This window comes from Ictidomys tridecemlineatus, chromosome 3 (assembly GCF_052094955.1).
Source record: "Ictidomys tridecemlineatus isolate mIctTri1 chromosome 3, mIctTri1.hap1, whole genome shotgun sequence".
Taxonomy (NCBI): Eukaryota; Metazoa; Chordata; class Mammalia; order Rodentia; family Sciuridae; genus Ictidomys; species Ictidomys tridecemlineatus.
In genome coordinates this window covers 55,196,280-55,219,164 of record NC_135479.1, presented here as the reverse complement: position 1 = coordinate 55,219,164, position 22,885 = coordinate 55,196,280, and the positions used below count along the sequence as shown (strand labels likewise).

At 40.8% G+C, this 22,885-nt stretch overlaps 1 protein-coding gene and 1 long non-coding RNA gene across 4 annotated transcripts in view; one reads left to right on the top strand and one right to left on the bottom strand.

The window, feature by feature from the left end:
- Shisa6 (shisa family member 6) overlaps window positions 1–22,885 on the bottom strand; it is a 285,217-nt gene that overhangs the window by 121,075 nt on the left and 141,257 nt on the right. The window lies entirely within an intron of this gene.
- LOC120884199 (uncharacterized) overlaps window positions 1–22,885 on the top strand; it is a 218,645-nt gene that overhangs the window by 147,996 nt on the left and 47,764 nt on the right. The window contains exons 5-9 of the long non-coding RNA XR_013436335.1: window positions 633–5,898; window positions 7,455–7,715; window positions 8,776–9,166; window positions 12,470–12,574; window positions 20,712–22,765. This is a non-coding gene — a long non-coding RNA (uncharacterized LOC120884199). The remainder of the gene's footprint in view (window positions 1–632; window positions 5,899–7,454; window positions 7,716–8,775; window positions 9,167–12,469; window positions 12,575–20,711; window positions 22,766–22,885) is intronic.

The window sequence follows — 22,885 nt, the reverse complement described above, 5'->3', positions numbered from 1 at the left end:
GAGACTGGTATATGATGAATATTGAGACTGGTATATGTGAGTCTTGGCATGGCCCCTTTTTGTACTTAGAATGCTCCTTGCTTTTAACATTTCCCCCTCACCTTCTGTCTTTTGGTACAAAAAGAGATTAAAACATTTAGATTGTCTTTATTGGGAAGTGGATCTTGAGTGTTGTCCAAAAGCCCCTACATTAAAAGGCTTGGTCCATAAGATGGCATTGGTGCTGTGGAACCTCAGAGGAGTTATGACCTGAAAGGGATTTGGGGGCCAGATCTCTTCCAGTCTTTTCTCTTTGCTTCCCTGGATCATGCTGCGAGCAGCTTTGCTCTGCCACATGTTCTTGCCATGATGTGGTATCTTGCCACAGGCCCAAGGGAGCCAACTGATCTTCCACTGGAACTTCCAAGACTGGGAGCCAGAATTAATTATCTAAGGTGCTTCATTATACTGAAGAAAGTGAACATGTGCCTCTTGACACAGGAGGAACATGTTCACATCTCACGGTGAGCACCACATAGCTTTGCCCTGTGTACAATGAGTGGCTCCATCTTGGGCTTAGGTCTCAATCAGAATTAGTGAGACAACAAGTGTGTCACTGGGACGTGGGTAAAAGAGATTTTCTTTTCTTTCAGCACAGAAAACTCAAGAGGATTTAAGGGCTGAGAGTGCCATCAACATCTGGTTGCAACCGCCATCTGGCTTATCACACCATGGCTGAGAAGAAAACCAGGGTAACTGAAGACACAGTACAGAAAACTTACAAAGAACATACCTGGGGCTCATGATAGCATTTTGGGGCCCCAAACTTAGTTGTTTTGGGGCCCCAAACTTAGACTTTACCCTGAAGTTTTCATCTCGTATAAAACAATAATTTTTCACTTAAAGCCAATTGAGGCTGAAGTTTGTCACCTAAAGCCAAAGGAATCCTTATTAATATGGTAAAAAGGCTCTTTTATGCCTGAACATGTGGTCATCTGAAAAATCAAAGGCAAAGCTAAGAGGGATGGTGGAAATGCAAAGAATCTTATATGTTAATCAGCTGTCGTCTTCTGTTCTACCTCTTGAATGATAGTGTAGCTGGTTACAGACTTCTGGATTGAAGAATTTTTATTATACCTTATCTCAGCATCCCCGGACACTATTGTATATGTTGAGAAGAATGAGGAAATAGGGAGGAAAAGTCTGTGCATGTGTTCTCATGGTTGCCTGGTGGTAGAGGTGGGGAAATGGTCTACATTGGACATCCAGCCCCCAGTGTCACTTCTTCCCAATCACATCTCTCTGTTTGCCCTCCATCCTGCCCAGCAGCAGTAGTAGTTATTCTATAATCAGTGTAGTCGAATTTTTCTCTCTATTGCTCTTTATTTTAAATACATGAATAATTAAATTCTTTAGTAACAGGCTTTATAATTTTATGTCCATAGTATTGTACACATTCTATTGTGGCTTGCTTTGCTTACTTACATTATATTTGGAGATTTACTTATATTGGCAGAGGTAGATGTGTTAGCCTTCATTTGTATAAAACTGTTTTTCTTTTGTCCTACTCTTGAATGATAGTTTACCTGCTTATAGACTGGTTAAATTGAGAATTTTTATTACATCTTATCTCAGCATCATCATAGACAACTATTGTATATGTTAAGCAGTCAACCACCAGTTCCTATTATTAATTTATATCTGCTTTGAAATGTTACAAATAATTTCAGATTTTTTTATTATTTTAACCTCCTTAATACTTACTGTGTTTTTTTGAATCTGTAGATTCAGGTTCATTCATTAATGTTGGAAAATACTTTACCATTATCTATGCAAATACCCCCCCCATATTCTATGTCCTTTCATTCTGAAAACCCTACTAGATATGTGTGACATCTATACACTCTAAACTATTTCACTTAATCCTAAATTCTCTCATTGTTTTGCAGTATAACTTCCTCAAATTTGTTTTCCAATCTGTTAATTCTCTCTTCAGGGGTGTTTAATATATTACTTAATCGGTTACTGTTTTTTAATTGCAGTTACTACTTTTTCCATAACTACATGTTGTATAGCCACTTTCTCAAAGGTCCCTAATCTCTTTTCATAGGGCCTTAATCTTTCATTAGTAAATTAATATTTTTCTTTATGTTTGCAATAATTTTAAACAAATTTTTATATTGTTTTCCAGACTCTTCTGTTTAAGTTCGAGAAATATAATTTTCATGAAGTTTATTTGGCTGTATTATGCACTGTTCTTTTGTGTGTGTGTGTGTGTGTGTGTGTGTGTGTGTGTGTGTGTTTTCCTTGCAGAAAGCCTTTGGCTCCCCTTTGTAATAGATTTCTGGTTTTGTTTCTCCTGAGCATCCCAGGAGTATCACTTGTCAAAGAGTCAATATTTTTATGATATATTTTGTGATATATTTTCACTTCTTTGCTCCCTACACATTAAATCAGAAACTTTAAGAACTGTTTCTCCCTTAACCTGTGTTGTGCCGTTATTCATAGGTACTATACTGGCTCCTTGTATGTGTTATTGGAGGTAGGACCTATATTTTAGTACTGTTCCTAACATTTAATTTTTACAAGCAAGGAGTCTTTAATTTCATTTTATTCTTTGTAATTCCAGATACTAGATTGTAGCTCAGTCATTCCTGATATCTTTTAAAAGGGATATATTTTCTTGCACAGTTGTTCAAATGAGAGACAAGTCTCAATCCTCAATACCATTCTTTGCTTGAAAGGTATAAACTTTCCATATAACTGAAGAAAACCTTACCCCATTGCTGAGGTATTCCTTGTGCATTCTCTGCGGGGGGGAAAGGGAACTGTTTTTTTTCTAAATTTCAGGCAGATTGGGCTGTGATGGTGTAACTTGCATAGGCAGAGCCAGATCTGACAGACTGAGATGTTCTGTACTAACGTGTCGCTTTGTATCACAAGTTAAACAGACTTTAGTACAACAAATAAAGGTCAAGTTTTGAAAAAATAAAAAATTAAAAAAATAAAGACAGGAAAGAAGGAAGGAAAAGGATACAAATAGGAAAAAAATAAAGGCAATCTGGGTTTGAGTTTTCAAAAGAAGATTTTTTCCCCCCCAAAAAACAGGTATGGACAAGCTTCCTTAGCATTGCCTTGTTCTGATGGGTAACTATCTATTTTTTAGTTGCCCTAGGGATGCAATTATTTGAGAATCCTTACTATGCCTTTCACTTTGCTCATGCCCAAGGTTTTGTGACCTCCTCTACATGGGGGGGGGCGCTCAAAATCCCACCCTGGCTTCAAAAGTTACTGGCATCAAAAGTCAGTTCTTTTATATAAAACCAACTCACATACCAGGAAAAATAAAAGAGGAAATTAAAGCCTAAGAATTTCCCCTTCTTCCTTAGGATTCCAGCCATGAATTTTTAACTTATTTGTATACTATCCAGCAATTTTTCATGTGTGTAGCAAAAGGGTCCTCAAGGTACTCCGTGTACCTAACCCAGTTTATGGACCTTTATGGATACCCTTGGCTGTGTGTTCTGCTGGAGGTACTGAAGAGGCACTGGGAGGACCACCTGGGGACCTTCAAATGGGTTCTTGTCGGTGCAGTTGAAGATGTCCATCTCGGTGGAACTTTGTGCCTTCTTCACGGTGTGTCACTGGCTTAGCTGATGGGACTCTCTTCCATGGCTACTCTAGGTCCCTCCAGTCATTCACAAGCATGGTCTTGTGCCTCATTCTGCATCCTTCTAGCTTCTTTGTTCTGGGATTTCCTGTTCCAGTGGAAATATGTGAGATGGTAGGGTCTCTTGACACATGTATTTTCTTGCCCACCCAGCCTGTGGAGGTTGCTGGCAGAGAAATGGGAACTGCCACTTGTAGGCTTCCATCATGGGCTCAGTCTAGCTGCTGTGACTTATGTCATAGATGCTGCCTTAATATCCTGCCCTCTGGCTTGCCAAGTACCTCCTGAAGGCACTAGGAGGTAAACCCAGAAGTACGAGAGAATGGGTGTTTATTTGACCAAAGGGAGACAAAAAAACAAAAACCTCCCTTCCTTTCCCAGGTAGATTATCAGAACACAAAGTAGTTTCTGGAGGCCTCCTTGAAGACAGTCTGAGAGCTCAAGAAATCAACTGTGATCTTTTTGTTTTTTTAATTTATTATTTTTATTTTAATTTTCTTTTTTGTTCTAGGGATTAAACCCAAGGCCTTGTGCATGCCAAGTATGGCCTCTGCCACTGAGCTCCACTCCCAACCCCAACTGTGCTTCTTATAAAAGCCACAAAATGACCCCTTAAATTTGCTCTCTTCCCTCCCTAGACACACTCCTGTTTCTTCCCCATATTCTGAATCGCCTGGAGTTGCTCCTCCCACCCCTATTTTTTTCAATACCTAAAAATTTGCCTCCTGCTTCATTTTTTAGGGAACTCAGATTAGACTATTCATTTGCTATCCTACTGAAATCTGTAAATTTGTTGTAATTGGACACAATACCTTTATTTTATCTATTTATTTTTACGTGGTGCTGAGGATCAAACCCAGTGCCTCACACGTGCTAGGCAAGTGCTCTACCACTAAGCCACAACCCCAGCTCCTTTTTGTATTTTAATCCAGCAATAACTAGAGAAAGAAAGATGCCTTTGTGAGAAAAACATACATTCCTTCCATCATTTTTTATATAATTTTTTTTAGTTGCAGATGGACACAATACCTTTATTTTATTTATTTATTTTTATGTGGTGCTGAGGATGGAACCCAGTACCTCACACATTAGGCAGGCACTCTATCACCGAGCCATAACCGCAGCCCCCATTGTTTTTTAATGTGGATAGCAGCCTGAAAAAAGACTCTAGACGCGTCTAAGCTTTCTACCTCATGGTTGTATTGTACTTTGGTGCCCAATGCAAGCCCAGAGTGGAGAAGGTGGATGGAAATGACTTGCTGTCCAAAACCTAGGTAGTAGTGCGGAATTCCAGATCCAAGATGTGGGCTGTAGGTCCTTGAACCGTGCAACCCACCCCTTCTCTGGTTTCCATAACAGACTTACTTTAACCATGGACATTGCTTGAGGCCCAAGAAATCTCCTTGGTGCTGTTATTTGTCCTTTCTTTCTGTTGCACAAGTTATCTTTCCCAGCCATGCCTCTTTGCTGAGTCTGCAGGATACTTCTGAGAGTCATCTTCATTCTAAAGCTAAAGCTCTCTAACATTTCATCGTGAAAGCAATGTCCTTAACACGGTGTTTTATGACCAGGAAAAAATGTTGCACGGAAACATTTCATCATAAAAAAAAAAAAATCTCAGAATATGAGAGCTAGAGGAACTGTACCACCACCGTGGAGAGTATTTGGAAAGGATTCCATATTTATTACCTTTTAGAAGGAATTTAGATGAGGTCACAAGAAAGAGTGAAAAGATCTAGTAAATCACTTGGAGTGAGGAGACCTGGGATTTAGCCTTGCCGTCAATAGTCTAGGGCCCCTGAGTAATTCATTTAACCCATAGGGCCCTAAAAAAGGCATCTCGGAGGGTTCTGACTCAGGATTTCTCTGGGGAGAAGACTTAGAAAAAACTGGATGATAGAAGCTTACCTCCTTCTGATTATCCTGGGATCATGTAGAATGTAGGCAGATGATCCAATCTTAGTCCTGGGCCACCCAAGACTTTGACTCTTATTTTCCTCTTCTTTCTCTTCTCTACTCTCCTTCCTTCCTTCTTTATTTTTTTCCTCCCCTCCTCTTCTCTTTTTTTTACTAGGATTTGAATCCAGGGACATGCTAACACTGACCTTTATATCTCCAGCTCTTTTTTCTTTTTGAGGCAAGGTCTCCCTAAATTGCTGAGGCTGGCCTTGAACTTGTGACCCTCCTGCCTCAGCCTCCTGAGTTGCTGCCACCCAGAACTTCAAATCTAGAGCACATGATGCTATAAGGTAAATGATGCTAGAATGGCCATTGAGAACTTATTTTAGGTAGTAGCACTGTCACCCCCTTTTGGTAGTCAGTTGCGGTGATCAGTGGTGGTAGCACCAGCTTGGCAGCAGCAATGCCCAAATGCATGCTCCCTGTGGCATTTTACTGCTGAGCTTTCTGGCTTCTACCTGCTCTACTTGCTATTGATTCCTGCATTTTTATCAATAGGTATTTATTGAACATATTAATGGCACTCAAAGTGATATTTTGAAACAGGCAGACAGTGTGAACTGATCAAATCCAGCAGCCTCCCCCTTTTTCCAATCCCCCAACCCAACACCTTTCCTAATTGCTACTGTTATTCTACTTTCAGGTTAACTGTTTTTAGTTTTCACATGTGATGGAGAACATGGAGTCTGTATTTTTCTGTGTTTGACTTATTTTACTTAACATGATGTCTTCAGTTCCACTCATTTTGCTGCAAATGAGATTTTGTTCTTCTTTATGGCTGAATAATAATCCATTGTGAAAATATATATATATATTACATTTCTTTATCTGTTCATTTGTTGATGGGTACCTAGGTTGATCCAATAGACATGGGGATGCAGGCATCTCTTCATTATGCTGATTTCATTTTCTTTGGATGTATACCTAGAAGTGGGATAGCTGGATCATATGGTAGACCCATTTTTTTAGGGTGTTTTTTTTTTTGAGTCTGGATTTCAGCCTTGCTATAGAATCTCTGAAATATGTGATATCATTTCAACATGCTCCTTTCTGCTTAACTTGCAGAATTATATTTTTGTTGCTTGCAATCCAAAATCCTATTAGCGGAAGATCTAAAGTTCCTTAACTGTTCATAAATCCCATAAATTGTTGTGTGTCTCTTTGGCCTTTGCAAAGCACTTTTGTACATATGGTTTATTTTATCTTCAGTATAAACTAGGTGGGGATGCTTGATTAGTCATATGTATATGATTATATCCATGCAGATGAGAACAAATGAATATCACAGGGGTCCATGGACGGCTCAGTGTCACACAACCAGTCTGGATGGGGCAGGGTTTGTGCCCACTGGAATTCCCCACACTTTTCCTATGTCACCGCTGTCTCCCTGTCCGGGTTGAAACTGAGATCATGACGGTGAAGATGAATTCTAAACTGAAGAGCATTATATGTTTCCTATTATTGTCCAAGGTCACCCAGGGTGAAGGTGGAAGAAACCTCCTTAATTCTAATCCAGTGTCTTTTTCAATTCATTCCAAAGGAACGCATTTGCTTAATTAAATTTATAGGTTGGTTACTCTTTTTGGTACTTATTTTTATAGCTGGTTTAGGAATAAAATGAGACATTTCTTAGCTATATGAAAAAATTTAAGAAATCTTTGCATGGGGTTTTTAAGAAGCCCACCAAAATGACTTCCCTGTCACCTCTAAGTCCTCACCGTTCACTCAAGGTTATCTACTGCAAAGAGATGGAACTATACCTCATAAGTAAATTAATGACCGCACTGGAGAATCTGCTTTAATTATCTCAACACTCTCCAAATTGTCGGAATATTTTTTTTTTCAGTTCCTTTCTCTTCTGCCATCTGCTCTTGTTAAACCTTGTGACGAAATCACATCCGTGAACATCCCTGACAGCATCTCGTCTCCTGGTGAGAAGAAAGGCAGGTAGACAGAGGAATGGAGCAACAGGCAGCACCCCAATTAGTAGTGACTGCTGAGCAAGAAAAATGGGATGTAAATGGAATGAACTCCACTGACCACAGAAGATTCAAGTAGCCAAGAGGGAAATTCACAGATCCATTAGAAACCCAGGAATGTGATGGCGGTAATAAACTGGGGGGCGAGGAGAGGTGTTCCCTTCTCTGTTAGTCCTTTTTTTTTTTATTGGTTGTTCAAAACATTACAAAGCTCATGATATATCATCTTTCATACATTTGACTCAATTGGGTTATGGACTCCCATTTTTACCCCAAATACAAATTGCAGAATCACATCGGTTACACACTCACATTTTTACATAATGGCATATTAGTGACTGTTGTATTCTGCTACCTTTCCTATCCCCTACTATCCCCCTCCCATTTCAACAAACAAAATGGGCAAAAAAACCTCCACCGGGGACATGCTTAGGCCAACACAGGGGAGAAGGGGACAGGGCAATAGTAAGCACAACAAACACTTTAGGTAGCACTTTACAGTTTGCAAAGTGAGGCGGACAGATTGGTTATTACTTCCCTTTTAAATATAAGGAAATCGGCTCCCAGACAAGCCTTGTTTAGAGACTAGCCAAGAATCACTTAGCCATTAAGTGTTCATGCCAAGAGTTGAGCGAACCTGATGTTGGGGAGGGAAGGAATGCAAACAGAAGGGAAAATAACAAAGAAAAAGAAGGAGAGAGAGAGTTGAAGAGGAGGTGGGAGGAACTGTGGAGTAGAGAGCTCTCTCAAGACCACAGAATGGAACTCAAAGGAAGGATGCTAATAGAACACCCACCATGATAAGTTCCTACCCTGTGGAGAGGAGAGAGAGCAGGTTCCACACCCTGTTACACAGACATACAGACAGAAACAGCTTTAAAAAATATTCTCTATCATAAGGATTTTTTTTAAAGAAAAAAAAAACAAGACAACAACAAATAAAACCACAGAGCATAAGGAAACATGACTTCAGTGTCACACTGTTTTGTGATGCTTTCGACATACTCTGTCCTGCTTCCAACATTTGTGAGGTGTAAGGTTCTAGGTTACAGAGTAGCACATGTGGGCCTATCCACAGGTGGCCCCTGCTCACAAGACACTCTGTGTGTTACTTCTCCTTGTCCCCTTCCCCTTAAGACTAAACAAGTATCCACAGTAATTTCCTTGTTATCTTTCTCTTAAAAATAGATCCAGCATATTCCTAGATCTCTTTTCTGATCATAATGGAGGATGAATTCATTCAGATGGAAATGGACATCCAGACTGATATGTTAATCACTCGGCTTCACAAAACCTTGCTCAGATTACAGAAGCTACGTTTCCACCATGTCCAAAATAACTGTGGTGACTTTGCCCGGAAGATGATTGGACACTGTGAGGGAGCTGGGTGGGGCCGGGGCCGGAGTTGGGGGGCAGAACTAAGTCTCCAGGCAAAGAAGGAAAATAGAGACTCCTTCCTTCCTCATCCACTGACTTCATAAGTCCTCATGGGAGAGTAGGTTATCTCTAAACTCTTCTCCAGCCTACAAAAAAGCCAAATCTGTCCCAGAGCATCTTAACTGATTGTCAGTAGCCCCAGGTGAGTCTACAATTCCTCTTACCATAAACTCAATGGCCTCGTTGGTTATCAGTTGGCTCCGAAGGGCCTTATTGCAAGCAAACATGGTTGTCTTCCATGACCTTGAGCCACATGTTTGGAACACAAATGGCCAGTAATGTATCCATTTACTTCTTCCACCTACTTCCAATTTTAGAATAAATCATCCCTCAGCCGTAATCGGGTGAAAAATTCTATTACCTATTTTGTTCATCAGTAGTTTGAACATTCGGAAAATAACCTTGGTCAAGGCTAAAGGATCTGGTGACTACATGAGTTTCTTAGTTACCTTTCACGGTTTGACAGAAATGAATTCTATCTCCCTTTAGCCTTTCCTGTCACATGGAAGGTATAAAATTATTGTCATTAGTTGGCTAGCCATGTCCGTTATCAAATGGAAGATTTCCTTTGGATTTTAACTGTTCTTTGGGCTTGTTTATTCATAATAAATGGAGTGTGAGTTTCAGAGTCAGTTTGGGTTCAAACCTGTGGAAACTTGAACGGTTTTGATTTCTGTAGGGCATAGGTTTTCATATTTGTAAAGTGAGGGCTTGAATGCTTACCTTAAAGGGTTGTGAAAGAATTAAGTTAGACATAAAAATGATTTACACCTGGGAAACTCTCCAGAAATGTTCCTTTCCTCCTCCAATTCACTTTTATTATGTCTTCCTTGAATTTGGCATCAGAGATCAAAAATAATATACAAGTGAGGATGTATCATATTTTTGGACATAATCTTCACCAAGAATATAATGAATGTTCTTTGGTGTTTAAAAGCCAACATACAAATTCTGTTTTCAATTTATTTTTAGCTAAATAACACAGGAAGTCATAAATCTTTAAAATCCAAGTCATTTTCATTCAAAATGGAAATAAATTTTAGAAGCATGGGAAGAACATAATTTAAAAATACATTCAACATTGTTGTATTCACAAGTGGAACTGGAGATCCATACAGTTCTGCTGATACTTATGAATTCTGATCAACCACGATGACATCAAATTGACTAGCAATTAAATATGTATGGGCCAACAATGCAAATAATACTGCTGTCTTTAGAAATGACACAATGCAGGCTACAATGTGTAAAAGACTCTGGTAAGTCTCTCAGTAAACAAGCAAGCATACTTCAAATATTAATGAATCTTGTATTTTACCCATTTATTTGTCTACGAGATCCTTTTTGTTGATGGGTCATCTGTGAATAATACTGTAATAGATTGAATGTCTCTACCCCCTCACATTCATATATTAAAGCCTAAATCCTTAACGTGGTAAGTGATTGGAGGTGGAGCTTTTGGGAGATAATTAAGTTGCATGGGTAGAGTCCTCATAAATGGAATTAGTGTCTTCATAAGAAAAGACATGACAGAGATTATACCTTTCCCCCCACGTGCCTCGGTCCTATAAGAATATAAGAAAGTGAAGACCATTTGCAAATCAGAAGCAGATTCTTACTTCAGACTGGGTCTGCTGGTACCCTGACCTTGGACTTCCTGCTACCAGAACTGTTAGAAATACACTTCTGTGGTTAAAGCAACCAAGTCTAGGGTGTTTTGTTACAGCAGCTCAGAGTGGCTACGACAAACATATAACAGAGACAAGTTAAGGAATGTAGTTTGAGAAATTCTAATCTGTTGCATAATATCAACATCCTAGAGCACAAAAACAAACAAACAAACAAAAACCAATAAGCAATAAAAACAAAACGCACAGCAGACCTCAGTCCTGCAAATTTGGTTTAATATACACAAATGACAGAGATAATGGACAATTTCATTAATAAAGATCTTGTTTACACCTTTTAACATTATCAATAATCATCTAGCTTCAGTCATAGACTCTACTTCATTAAACAATGCCAAAGTCATTAGAGCCTGTGAGTAACTGCAGATTCATTTGAGTTTTAATTGTTTGGGCTCTCACACAGGGACACAGACTCAATCAAGACATCAGCTGATACTTCAGAAGCATGAATCATTTATTTATTCATAATTATTTTTGCACATGGAGTACAAACAAACAGGATGTCGTGAGTTCTAATGGTCAGGAGTGAGGGCTTGAAATCAGACCGAGGTGAATTTGAAATCCCAATACCTTACCTATCTGTTCCTCAATTTCATCATATGTAAAGTGGGGTTATTTCCTACTTCATTAGGACTGAAGATTAAATGAGGTCACACAAAAAAAATGCTTATTAGCAAACTCCCAGGCATATAAGTGCTTAATCAAGGCTATTATTTTATGAACTTCAGGTCATGAAGTTGATTCTTTCTTTTTTTTTTTGAATAACAACCTCCTTTATCCTCAGAATATATATAGTCCCTGAAATGCCAATGTAGCCAGCACGGCTCTGCATCCAGATTGGTATTTACCTACGTGCCATTTACAAATCATTTGGCTTTCAAGTAAAAATCCTTAGGGAGAGTTATTATTATATGCGGGTTTTTGAAGGTCTCCTTTCATACCTTATCACAGAGTGTGTTTCTGAGGAGCGCTCCTAAAACCCCAGGGAAGCAAACCAACCATTCTGCACTCACAAATACTCTGCCGGAGTTGGCAGTGACTGACATTTCAATGGCAGGGAGGGGCAGGGAAAGAAAAGAGGCATATTCTCCGTATCACTCAAGTTCCTTTCATGCCTCGACAGGAACCCAGTGCCATTTGGAGGGCTGCCTGGGTCAGAAATGAATGCTTCTAGGGATATGCTATAGGAACCAACCAAGTGGAGGGTTCTGACTTGTCATTATTCATGAGCCTCACAAAATAGTGATACTGGTTTAACAACTTTCTTGCCAAAGTCCAGAATGAGAGTTGAATATTTTGCGAAGCATTGCAAAGCGTCTTGTCCTGATACCCCTTTTCCCTAAACTGTTTTTATACTATTTTTATTTAGGGGTCTGGTAAGCTTGCAGGAAAAAGAGAGGGGGCAGGGAAGAGGTGGAGGAGGAGGAGGAGGAAAGGGAGGAGAAAGATCAGAAGAAAAAGAAGATGGAGGAGAAAGAAGAATAGGAGAAGAGGTGAAGGGGAGAGGAAGGAAGGAACAAAAGAAGGAGGGTAGGGAGGAGGGTGGGAGAAAGGGAGTGATTGGGAGAAAGGAAAAGGCTCCCACTCCCAGTTTGGGGTTTGTCCACTGGGTCTGCAGGAGATTAACAGTCCCTATTCTTCTACTGTATGTGTGTCTCTTTGCACTGTGACTGTCAGCAACTCTCATCAGAAGGTGGAGTCTATTTTTCTACTTCTTGAAGCTGAACTCACCTTGTGACTTGCTTCTGTCAACACAGTGAGGCAAAGAGACGTTGCACCAGTTCTGAGGCTACAGGACTCCAGAAGACTTTGCCTTCCCCCCAGATACACCACTGCTGGGTTGCAGGCCAAACCAAGCCCAGGTGAGCCCACCCGGTGACTAAAGACACTTCATCCATTGGCCGCATCCACAGGAGCTGGTCCATCCCATTGATCTCAATCCACCAAGTCCAAACACACATGAAAAGAAGAGCCCCACGGAGCCATCCCCTAACCACCTTCCCCATCTCTGTTAGTTGAGAACAACCGTGGCTGTGAGCATCGGTAGTGAGACAAAGACAGAAGTCTTGTGGTGTTTCCCCAGCTCGGTTCCTGTTCTTCCTATTTTAAATACCTAGAAGGTGGCATTGAAGCTGAATGATATCACAGCCAGAGTTCCCCAAGCACCAAGCAATTAGGAGGAGAAGCACAGATATTTTTGGGAGGTACCTAAACCCCTGTTAGCGAGGCCACATTTTCTGTTACTTGCAGCTCAACACAATTCCAACTGAAGCAAGGGTGGTATTGAAAGTCATACTAGACTAGGAGGCATACTGGAAGGTGACAGTGACCTGGGGAATGTAAAAGCCCATTCATTCACTCATTTACTCAGTCATTTAAATATGCATTGAGTGCCCATCTGCAGACCCTTTGGGGCAGGGGGGTCAAGTGTCTGTTAATCACACCCTACAGGTTCATGGTTGGGGAGAACGTGAGGAATAACCAAGTCCTACTTTCCTCCCAGTTTCCCCTTTTAGGATACCTGGGGCAGGTTTCTAACTACAAGGCAGCCCTTTTCCTATTTGTTACAAATTGATTTCTAATTAAATCAACATCTACCTACCCATTGCATTGATCAGCTGGCTACAATCTCAATTTCTTTCTTTCTTTCTTTCTTTTTTCTTTTTCTTGTAGTACAGTGGGATCAAACCCAGGGTCTAACACATGCTAGGCAAGTGCTCTACCAATGAGCTACTGCTACATCCCCAGACCTTTTTATTTTATTTTGAGACAGTGTCTCACTTAGTTGCCCAGCCTGGCTTTAATCTTGTGATTCTCCTTCCTCAGACTCCTGAGTAGCACAGTCTTGTATTTGATTGCTTTTCAGATCATTTCTTGGAAGTCTGTCAAGGGAAAGGAGGTGAAACACAGAGGCTAGGATGTGGGCCTGGAGTAGAGAATGACAATGGGAACTGAGAGAAGTCTAATTTTTTTTTTCAAAATCACATTTTATCTCAACAGTTCAAAAACATAGGAGAGATCAAAGAGAACCTTGGTTTGTTTTAATTTAGAAATCATATTTTTATTTCTTACCGGGAAATAACTGCTACTTGAGGAGCAGACATCCCATTTATCTTATGGCTTCTATACCTTTGCTGCCAAGGAAGCAAGACCATGCTATTCTCCACAATAGCACTAGGCAGGTGTTATTCATTTAACACCTACAATATGCCAATCATTGTGGTAGGGTACTTCACTCTCATGTGCCATATAATTTTCAGCCCTATGCAGTATGATTTTCTCCATGTTAAAGATGAAAAAGTCCAGAGGTTTTCAATTATTTTTTCTCAAGCCCTCAAAAGGGATAAAGTGGAAATGATATTTAAACCCGGTTCTGAACATCTTCAAAGCTCATCTCCTGTTCTACAACTTGCCCTTGATAAGCAACAGTCCCACGTATAAGAGAAAAGCTTTTCCTTCTCTTTTCCAAATATCCTTGAGGGAAAAGGAAGCTAAAATAAAATCAGAGTCCCTTTTCAAAAGGGACTTATAAATTGCTAGACATTGATTAATGACAGAAAATGGAAGGAAGAGACAGTATCTTGGTCTCTCTCTCTCTCTCTTTCTCCCCCCCCCCCCTTTCTTTCTTGTCACTCTATCCTAAAAGGTCTGGAAACTCTTAGAACACACCTACTGGAATCCTGGGGTATGTACGGTAAATAAAGATCCAAGTAAATAGAAGAAAATCCCGATTTCTCGGCAAGGTCAAAGTTGCAAAATGAAGACCCAGTTGCTGTCCCCTAAAATGTCCCACAGAAACTCTCTGTGCCAGGTTTGAGGAGTCCATGGTAACTTTAATGAAATAGAAGTAATTTTGGTAAAAAAAAAAAAAAAAAAAAAAAAAAAACAATATAGGGCTTTAAAGTCCATCTGAGGAATTTTTAAATACATGAAAGATTAAAAAATTAGTAGGAGAAACTAAAGGGTTGAATTTAGTCTCAGTGACACTGTTTCAGGCTTCTCCAAAAACTGTTAGAACAATGGTTCTCAGATCTTGCTCGTGGGTTAGAATCAATGCAGGTGACTTGTTAAAACACAGGATTCTGGACTCCACATCCAGATTTTCTGAGTCAGTAGGTGTAAGAATTTGCATTTCTAACTTATTAATAGGTGGTGTATGCTGCAGGTCAAGGGCCACCTTTCGACAACCACCAACTCCTAAACTATTCCTGGAGCCAAACTAGAGAAGTAGATGCACGGGGCATCTTGAATCTAAGGAATAGACTAGGGTCCTGGTGAGCACCCACTGGCAGATCTTCCACATTATCAGTCAGTGACACACTTTCATAACAAGAGAAAAAGGAAAGAGTTTGCTGTAGAGATCTTACTCTAGTGCTGATTCTAATTGGACCTAAGTGCAAATATTGGCTCTGCTACTTAATAGCTGTATAAATTTGGGCAAACACTTCATCTCTCCAAGTTTCCTTCTCCTCATCTGTACCTTAGAGATCTTAGTACCTAACTTGTAGAAGTACCTAAATTGTAGAATCATGGGACTTAAAGAAGACATAGACAGAGGACTTGGAGGCACAGAGTTGATTGCAAGAATTAATGTTGATTCAGGGAACTGGATAAACTTATCCAGCTTCTTCTGAGAGTTGTTGATTGAGGAGATTAAGACTGGGAAGGTGGGTTTAGAGCCAAAATGAGTTTTTCCTCCTTGTTTGAGCCTGACCCTATGGATGGTAGCTTCAGAAAGTTAAAATCAGATCAAAGAGATCTCGAACAATCAAAGATAATTATTAGACTCCAGGAAGACTGAAAAGCATCCAGACATTAACGGACAACTTGTGGTTCATGCCAGCAGAGGGGATGAGGAGGCCTGAACTCTTCCACCAACACCACCTGTTCTGTGAATATCAAGAGCTTTTATCACTTTGCCTTCAGCTCCATATAAACCTTTCATCTTGTGCCTCTGGATTCAGGGAAAGGAAAATGATCAAAGATATGTGTAGAAGAAGCAACTTGTGCAGGGTGCAGTGGTGCACGCCTGTAATTCCAGCAGCTCAGGAGGCTGAGGCAGAAGGATATCGAGTTCAAAGCCAGCCTCAGCCAAAGTGAGGCACTAAGCAATTCAGTGAGACCCTGTCTCTAAATAAAATACAAAATAGGGCTGGGGATGTGGCTCAGTGGTCCAGTATCCTTGAGTTCAAACCTGACTATTCCCTACCCTGAAAAAAAAAAAAGCAATATGTTAGATCATACTAATAGTTTACCTAGATACGTTTTGGTAGTGGTACCCAATGCATGTGGAGATTCTCAACTCTGATCCTATATGAGGAGGCTACTCTTATGTAGTCAGGTAACATCACAAACTGGCTTTCTCAAAATTAGTAGGAGAGCAAGTAGGAGACTTGGACACAGTCTAATGTAGACAATACAAGACAATAGCCCAGGGATTTGGAACTATGGGTTCTCTGAGTTCAATGACCTTGTATTTTATTCTTAATCTTTCATGTGAACCCATGTCCAATTTTTCTTTTGAGAGGGTAATTATAACTAATATTCTCCCTAGAACAATATCGGAAAGGCAAGTTAGTTACTATCTGACCTAATTAGGTGTGTAACTTTTAGAATTTGCACTGGCTTCTTCAAAGAGAAAAGCTAAGTTATTTTAGACACTGCAGCTATAATGACACAACGGTACATGGGTCTAATGAGTAATTTTATCAAATTAATTATTTCTGAAAGGATAAATTTTTATGCTCAGAAAAAAATCACTCCAGTTTTTTTTAAATGTTTTGATCTTTGTAACCAATTTTATAGATCACACCATGGCCAGTTCCATTTGCCCTGTGAGTCTTGCAATAGTCCTAGCCAAACGTCATAACATTCAAATTGGACCAAAGCCCCAGTCTTTATAGTCGCTCAGTGTGTCCTATCACCCTGGGTGATTAAAGTCAGTTGGTTGCATTAGCTTTCAGAATTTTCACAGTTACTGATATCATCACTTCAATAAGGCAGCTGCTAGCAGGAGGACAGATGAGCTCTTCCAAGTCAGAAACACCTGAATTAATCATTTGCCTCCAACCATGTCCCACCCACCTTGATCAACGAGCAAATGATGGTTTGTACACAGCAGAGGTATTATTCCGGGGTCAGTAATGAACGAATAGTTTTAATTTCCCACCAGTGGATCTCATCATTATTTGAAGCTTTATGCTTTATAAAGAACTACATTTCTAGGTAATATCAGCTGAGTCACCCTTTGAGGACACAATGCTGTTGTGGTGTATCTTGGCATCCATGTATCTGCACTGCTTATTTGTATACGTATGTTACATATCATATGTAACAAGCATGCTGGGACCAAATCTCTTTATTCTTTATGACTAGTTCTCAAACTTTTGCATGCACTGGAATCACCTGGAGAGTGAATCAAAGCACATATGGCTGATTCCCCTCCTCTAGAGTTTCTGATGTAGTAATTCTGGGTGAAGAGTCCAAGAATCTGCCTCTCTAGCAAGTTTCCAGGCTGTGCTAATGCTTCTGGTGTGGAGGCCACAGTTGGAGAACCCGTGCCCTTGGGGTACTGATACCAAGTTTATTATTATTTGCAAATTAAGTTCTAGTGGTTTCCAACATGGCATAACAAGGATGGAGAATGTGGGAACCATGTTGACGTCCTGACCTACTGATTTTCCTTTCAAAGAGGAGAAGTCCATGTAAAGAACTTTGTGAAAAGCACGAGCTCCCAGCTCCTCCTCCCACTGGGCCCCAGAGACGGGAAGAGGCAGCAGGTCACTGTGGCCCAGGCACATCATCAGATCATGCTTCCTGGTGGATGTCAAGGAAACCCTATCTTGGAAGAAATCGCCAGGCAAAAACACTGATTCTAGCTCTTAGCTTTTCAAATGTGAGGTCACCAATGAGGTCACTGAAAGGTCAAAACTCCGGTCATGAGGACAGATTCCTTTCATAGGCAGGTTCTGTAATGGGAGACAGGCTCCCCCAACTCTAGTCTTCTTCTTGGAGCCAAGGGATTGGGCCACACCCTAGAGAGCACAGGAGGGGGTCTTGGGTTCCTAGTGGACCCAGGAAAGAGCCATCAAGCAATAGCAAAGAGTGATATCACTCACAAGAGGATGTTCAACTCAGAGGATGTTCAGGAGGATATTCAACTCAGAAGCCATCAGTCAAACTCCAACACCCCAGTCTTATCTCCAAAAGCAAATAAAAACCACAGAGGAAAAAAGAAAACATTGTTCTCCTTCTGAATACTTTCATTTTGCTTATTTAAGCAACTTGTTCATTTTAGGTCCCTGAGATTTTATTTTTTTGTCCTGAGAGGTGAATATGTCTTTGTGTGTGTGTGTGTGTCTGTGTGTGTGTGTGTGTGTGTGTGTGTGTGTGTGTATCTGAGAAAGAGAAAAAAGAAAGAAACAGAACTGGATAAACTTAAAATTTGAGAAGTGCTCTTCTCATTAGAAGACACTAATAAGATGGTCCAACCTATATCCAAGGATCAATTTGGTCTGTTATTTATTAACATATGAACTATGCAGGATAGTTAATAGAATCATAATGAGAAGTGTAATTAATTTTTCTTGGAAGAAATCCACTCTGTAGTGCAATATACGAGGACAAACTTGGAGCTACCAATCTACCTGGTCCCAACAGAGACTCCACCTTTTATGAGCTATACAGTCTTGGCCAATTTATCTCTCTGTGACTTAGTTTCCTCACTTATAAAACCCATGAACGAATGGTTCTCATCTCATTGGACTGCTGTGTTGGGTAGATGAGTTAATAGATGTAAAGTACTTGAAAGAGTGCCAGCACATAGAAAATGCTCTATAAGTGCTAGCCATTATTATTTATGTCCAAATACTCTGCCATCCTTCTTCTTTTGTTCTATGCAAATTCCTCATGCTGATGCTATTTAGATTGGCTAACATCCAAAATGGAGACTTCTGCCATAATTATCTACATATGGCAGCAGGATCGTTCCAGAACCACCCTAATGACTTTGATTAGAACCAATCACCTGTGCCTATTTACACAGCCGAATGATTGGCAGGGTTTTGGAAGGCCTGGGTATTTCAATTATATTCTTGTCGGGTATGGACTGATTTGAGCAGATATGCCAGTCAGAACTGTGCTAAAACAGTTCATTTTCTGTATGTTTTATACAACCTAACAGAGGAACCAGACAAAAAGGTGGAAATTGGAAAGGAACCATTGATTGACTCAATAACATGTTGGTTGAGCCTTTGCCGTGTTTGGAGCATTGTGCTCAGGATGGAGTATTGTGATGCAGATGGAGACATGGATGAGGCACTTCCATCCATGAAGAGCTCCACAGTCTAGTGGAGAAAACAGAATTGGGAAAAATCAATAAATACAGCACAATGCACTCAGGATTTCAGTGGATATTTCCATGGACACATAAAAAATGCCGAGCATTGCAGTGCCTCTGTTCGCTTGAAAAGAGAAGTCCAAAAGCAGGCAAGAAAGAGCTAGAAGGCAAGGAGCAGCCAATCAGGATGACAAGGTGGAAAAGGGAAATCTGAGCAAGGCTTTGCAAACAGTTCAGAGGTATGAATGACATGAAAAAAGGTGGAAGAGGCCAGGAAGCAAGGTATCAGTTCTTGGAATCTTTAAAGGAGGATACATAGAATATAAAAAGACAGGAAAAATGGAGGGATTATGTGAGTGAGAGATTGCGTGAGTAACCTGTAGTGTGTCTGTGCATCTCTGACTATATGGTTGTATAAATATATAACTATGTGGATGGATCAAGCCAGAAAGAGGGAAGCCTGGGAGTATTAACCAACCATTGGGAATTAATTTTTCTGTGCAAAGGGAACAGAATGGATGTACAGACTTTGCAAATATTGCTATTGGTTATCTATAGAAGGGGAAAAGTTTCAATGAGCTCTTCTGTGGTGATAATATGTATTGTCTGGCTGTCTGGAAAAACATATGCAGTGCCCAGTTGCCTGGAAAATAGGTTTTGGAGAGGTAGGTGGCAGCCCTGTGGTTGGGCTTGGAACTAAGCAGCTGAATCATAGACCCATTCTGGTTTGAAATGGTTCCTAGATCAGTGGTTCCCTGTAGGGATGCACAATTCTAACATTAGGGGAAGCTTTGGAAATTACTGATGGCTGGGTTTCAGCCTCAGAAACTTAGTTGTTCAGGGTTGCAACCTAGGTAAAGAGATCTTTCAAAGCTCCTTAGGTGATGATAATATGCAGCCAGGGTTAAGAACCCTAACTCTATACTTTTGCTAAATAAAGTTTGCTCTTGGACAAACTAGCAAATTTCATTGTTAGAAATGCCACATCTTAAGTCCATTCCAGATCTTCTGGGTCAGAATCTACAGTTTAAAATCACTCTTCCGTGACTGAACAGCACATGGCAGATGGAGAAGCGTTGACCACCCCTGTGTGTTGGAATCACCTTGGGAGCTTTATCAAATTTATATATAGATTCCAATTCTATAGACTATGACTCAGGAAGTGTCTGATGCATATGGTCACAGGCATACTTTAAAAGTTTTAGTGAGTTTGATATACAACTGGACTTTAAAACTACAGTCTCCCTGTGCAGATGAAGTGGGGCAGAGGGCCTTGATGGAGGGATTTGTGTAAGACAGCCCTTGGGAGGAAATGGGAGGATTGGGGGAGGCAGGTGGTCCTGCTCATCATGTAAAGGGAACTTCATATTGAGAATGGATTTTGGTGAAGAGCCGCACAGCCCCTTATAGAAGCAAAGGGAATAGATGGTAGTAAATCTGAGCCCAAGGTTGAGGTGCTCTTGTTTAAACGTGTCCCCCAAATTTCATGTATTAGAAATTTAACCTCCCATATCACATGTTGATGGTATTTGTAAAGTGGGCCTTCTGGGTCATGAGGGTTCTGCTCTCATGAGTTGTCACAGGATGAATGGGTCATCACAGGAGGCCTTTATTACAAAAGTAAACCTCTCTCTGGCTTGTTTGCTCTGTTTCCCCCACAGGATGCTCTCTGCCACATTGTGCCCCAGCAACAAGGCCTTCATCAGATGCCAAGTAGCACCATCCTCTTGGAATTCTTGGTCTCCAGAACCCTGAGCCACAATAAGTCTCTTTACTTTATTAATGACCTGACCTCCGGTATTCTGTTATAGCAATAGAAAATGAACTAAGTCACTGTTCTCTAAAATGACTCACAACTTCAGTGTGGTCCTCCCAAAAAAGAAAGTCAAAGGGCAAAAATTTAAATCTCTTTGAGCTCACCTATGGGTGTGTCTTTGCACACACGCATGCACACACACAGGCATTTTTCTGTGTGCTTGGGCTTCTTTCCATTCTTATAAAAAAAAAAAAGTCTCACCAGTTCAAAGTCCCTATGATTCATCCCTTAACACTGACCTCCTTTGCCACCTGGTCTGCAGTTTGTAATTGGTAGAGGGTTCCAAGCCCTTCTGAACAGTGAGAGGGCAAATGGAGGGCAGCCAAACAAAAAATAGCCATGTGGGTTTGTCACAGCCCATGGGCATTTTCTTTTTCTCTTCCTCTGTGAAGAGAGAGCTGGGAGCAATTTGGTGCCTGCACCAGCAGGGTGTTGGGATACCCAGGCACAGATCCCCTGGGCTCTCCATGCTCACCCCAGTCTTCCGTGGCTCACACAAGGACTCCGGTTCTGTATCCTCTTTCCCTGCCCAGTGAGACCCTTGATAAGAGATTCTCCCAGTACCTCACACAGGGTCAAATGCATAGAAGGAATGAATGGATACATGAAAAATGTTTTTCTTTTTCTTTTTTTTTTTTGCAATTAATCTTTTCATTCGAAAGGCAAAGATGTGAGTCTCAGAATCACCTGTGTCAGGACCTGTTGCCGAATCTGGCTTTGATCTCCCGAGAAGCTGCTCAATATTTTTTATTTTTCTTTTGACAGAAAACACACATTTTTACTTAAAATATATAATTTCCTAGCTGGCTCTTGAGTGGTACCTCATGCGTAGGAGTAGTGAAGCAGGTGTGAGGGCTTTATGTGCCTGGGTATGGCCGCAGAGCAACACATTGTGTCGATTGCCCTCCATGTCATGTGACTTTCAGTGACTGTATTCCTGAATGGCCACAGAGGGACCTGTCTGGGAGTGATTGACAGGAAACCTCTGGGAATATCCACCCACCCCCAACCCTCCTTTTCCTCTGTCTCCAATTACTAAGGGAGGGATTGGATGGAGAACATATTTAGAAAATGTGTTCACTGTTGCTTTAAAAAAAAAAATCTCCTATGTAATTAGGTACTACAGGGGTAGTCAACCACAAAAAGTCACAGCCAGTGCTGTCAAGTTCCATAAAACAAAAGAGAAACCGATTAATCAAAATGAAGAAGAGGCTGGCTAAGTCTCGGCACCTGTCTTAGCCACTCCAAGCCTACCCCCATCCAGTGACTCCCTTTGACTATCAGGCAAGCCCACTCTGCTGGGGCACTTCCAGACCCCATGTGGACACAGGGTCATCCCCTGTTTGACCTCTATCCCAGGAACCCATCTCATTAACAATAGGGCTAGTCGTTTTCCTGTGCTTCCCTAGTAAAACTTCCAGGACGGCCCTCGGAACCTGACAATTGTGAATAATAAAATAAATAACAAGACATTCAGATTCCCAGGACTTCTGGCAGGCTGGGTGGCTCTTGAGAATTATTTAAATCTATATTGAAAAGACGGAGTATGGATGCAAAGCCCTGCTCAGACTCGATTCTGTTCCCTGATGGCTCTCCAACTTCCTTCTAGCAAATCTTGGTATTGGGAGCAATTACTCCCTAACAATTAGAGTGACTCCAGTGATCTACATTCACTGGAAAGGGTTTAGCTAAAAGGGAGTGTGAGGTGAAAGTCAAGTACTTTATGAACCCTTACAGACATCTCTCCTTGCTTCAGCTTAACCAACAACAAGACTGGCCTTATTCTCTAGAATCTGCAACCACATGGGGAATGAGTTTTCTATCAAACCTACTCTCTAGGAGGGAGTTGTTTCAGGCTATCAAAGGAATAGGAGACTTTGAGCTGCAGAACCTTCCAGAGTAAGTACCACAATTCCTTCCACAGGTGCAACCACCAGCGATTCTGACCTTGGATGAAAGGGGAAAACGGAACCTTCTGGCATCTTCTGGTCAAGGTCATTGCTTACTGCTTTTCTGAGA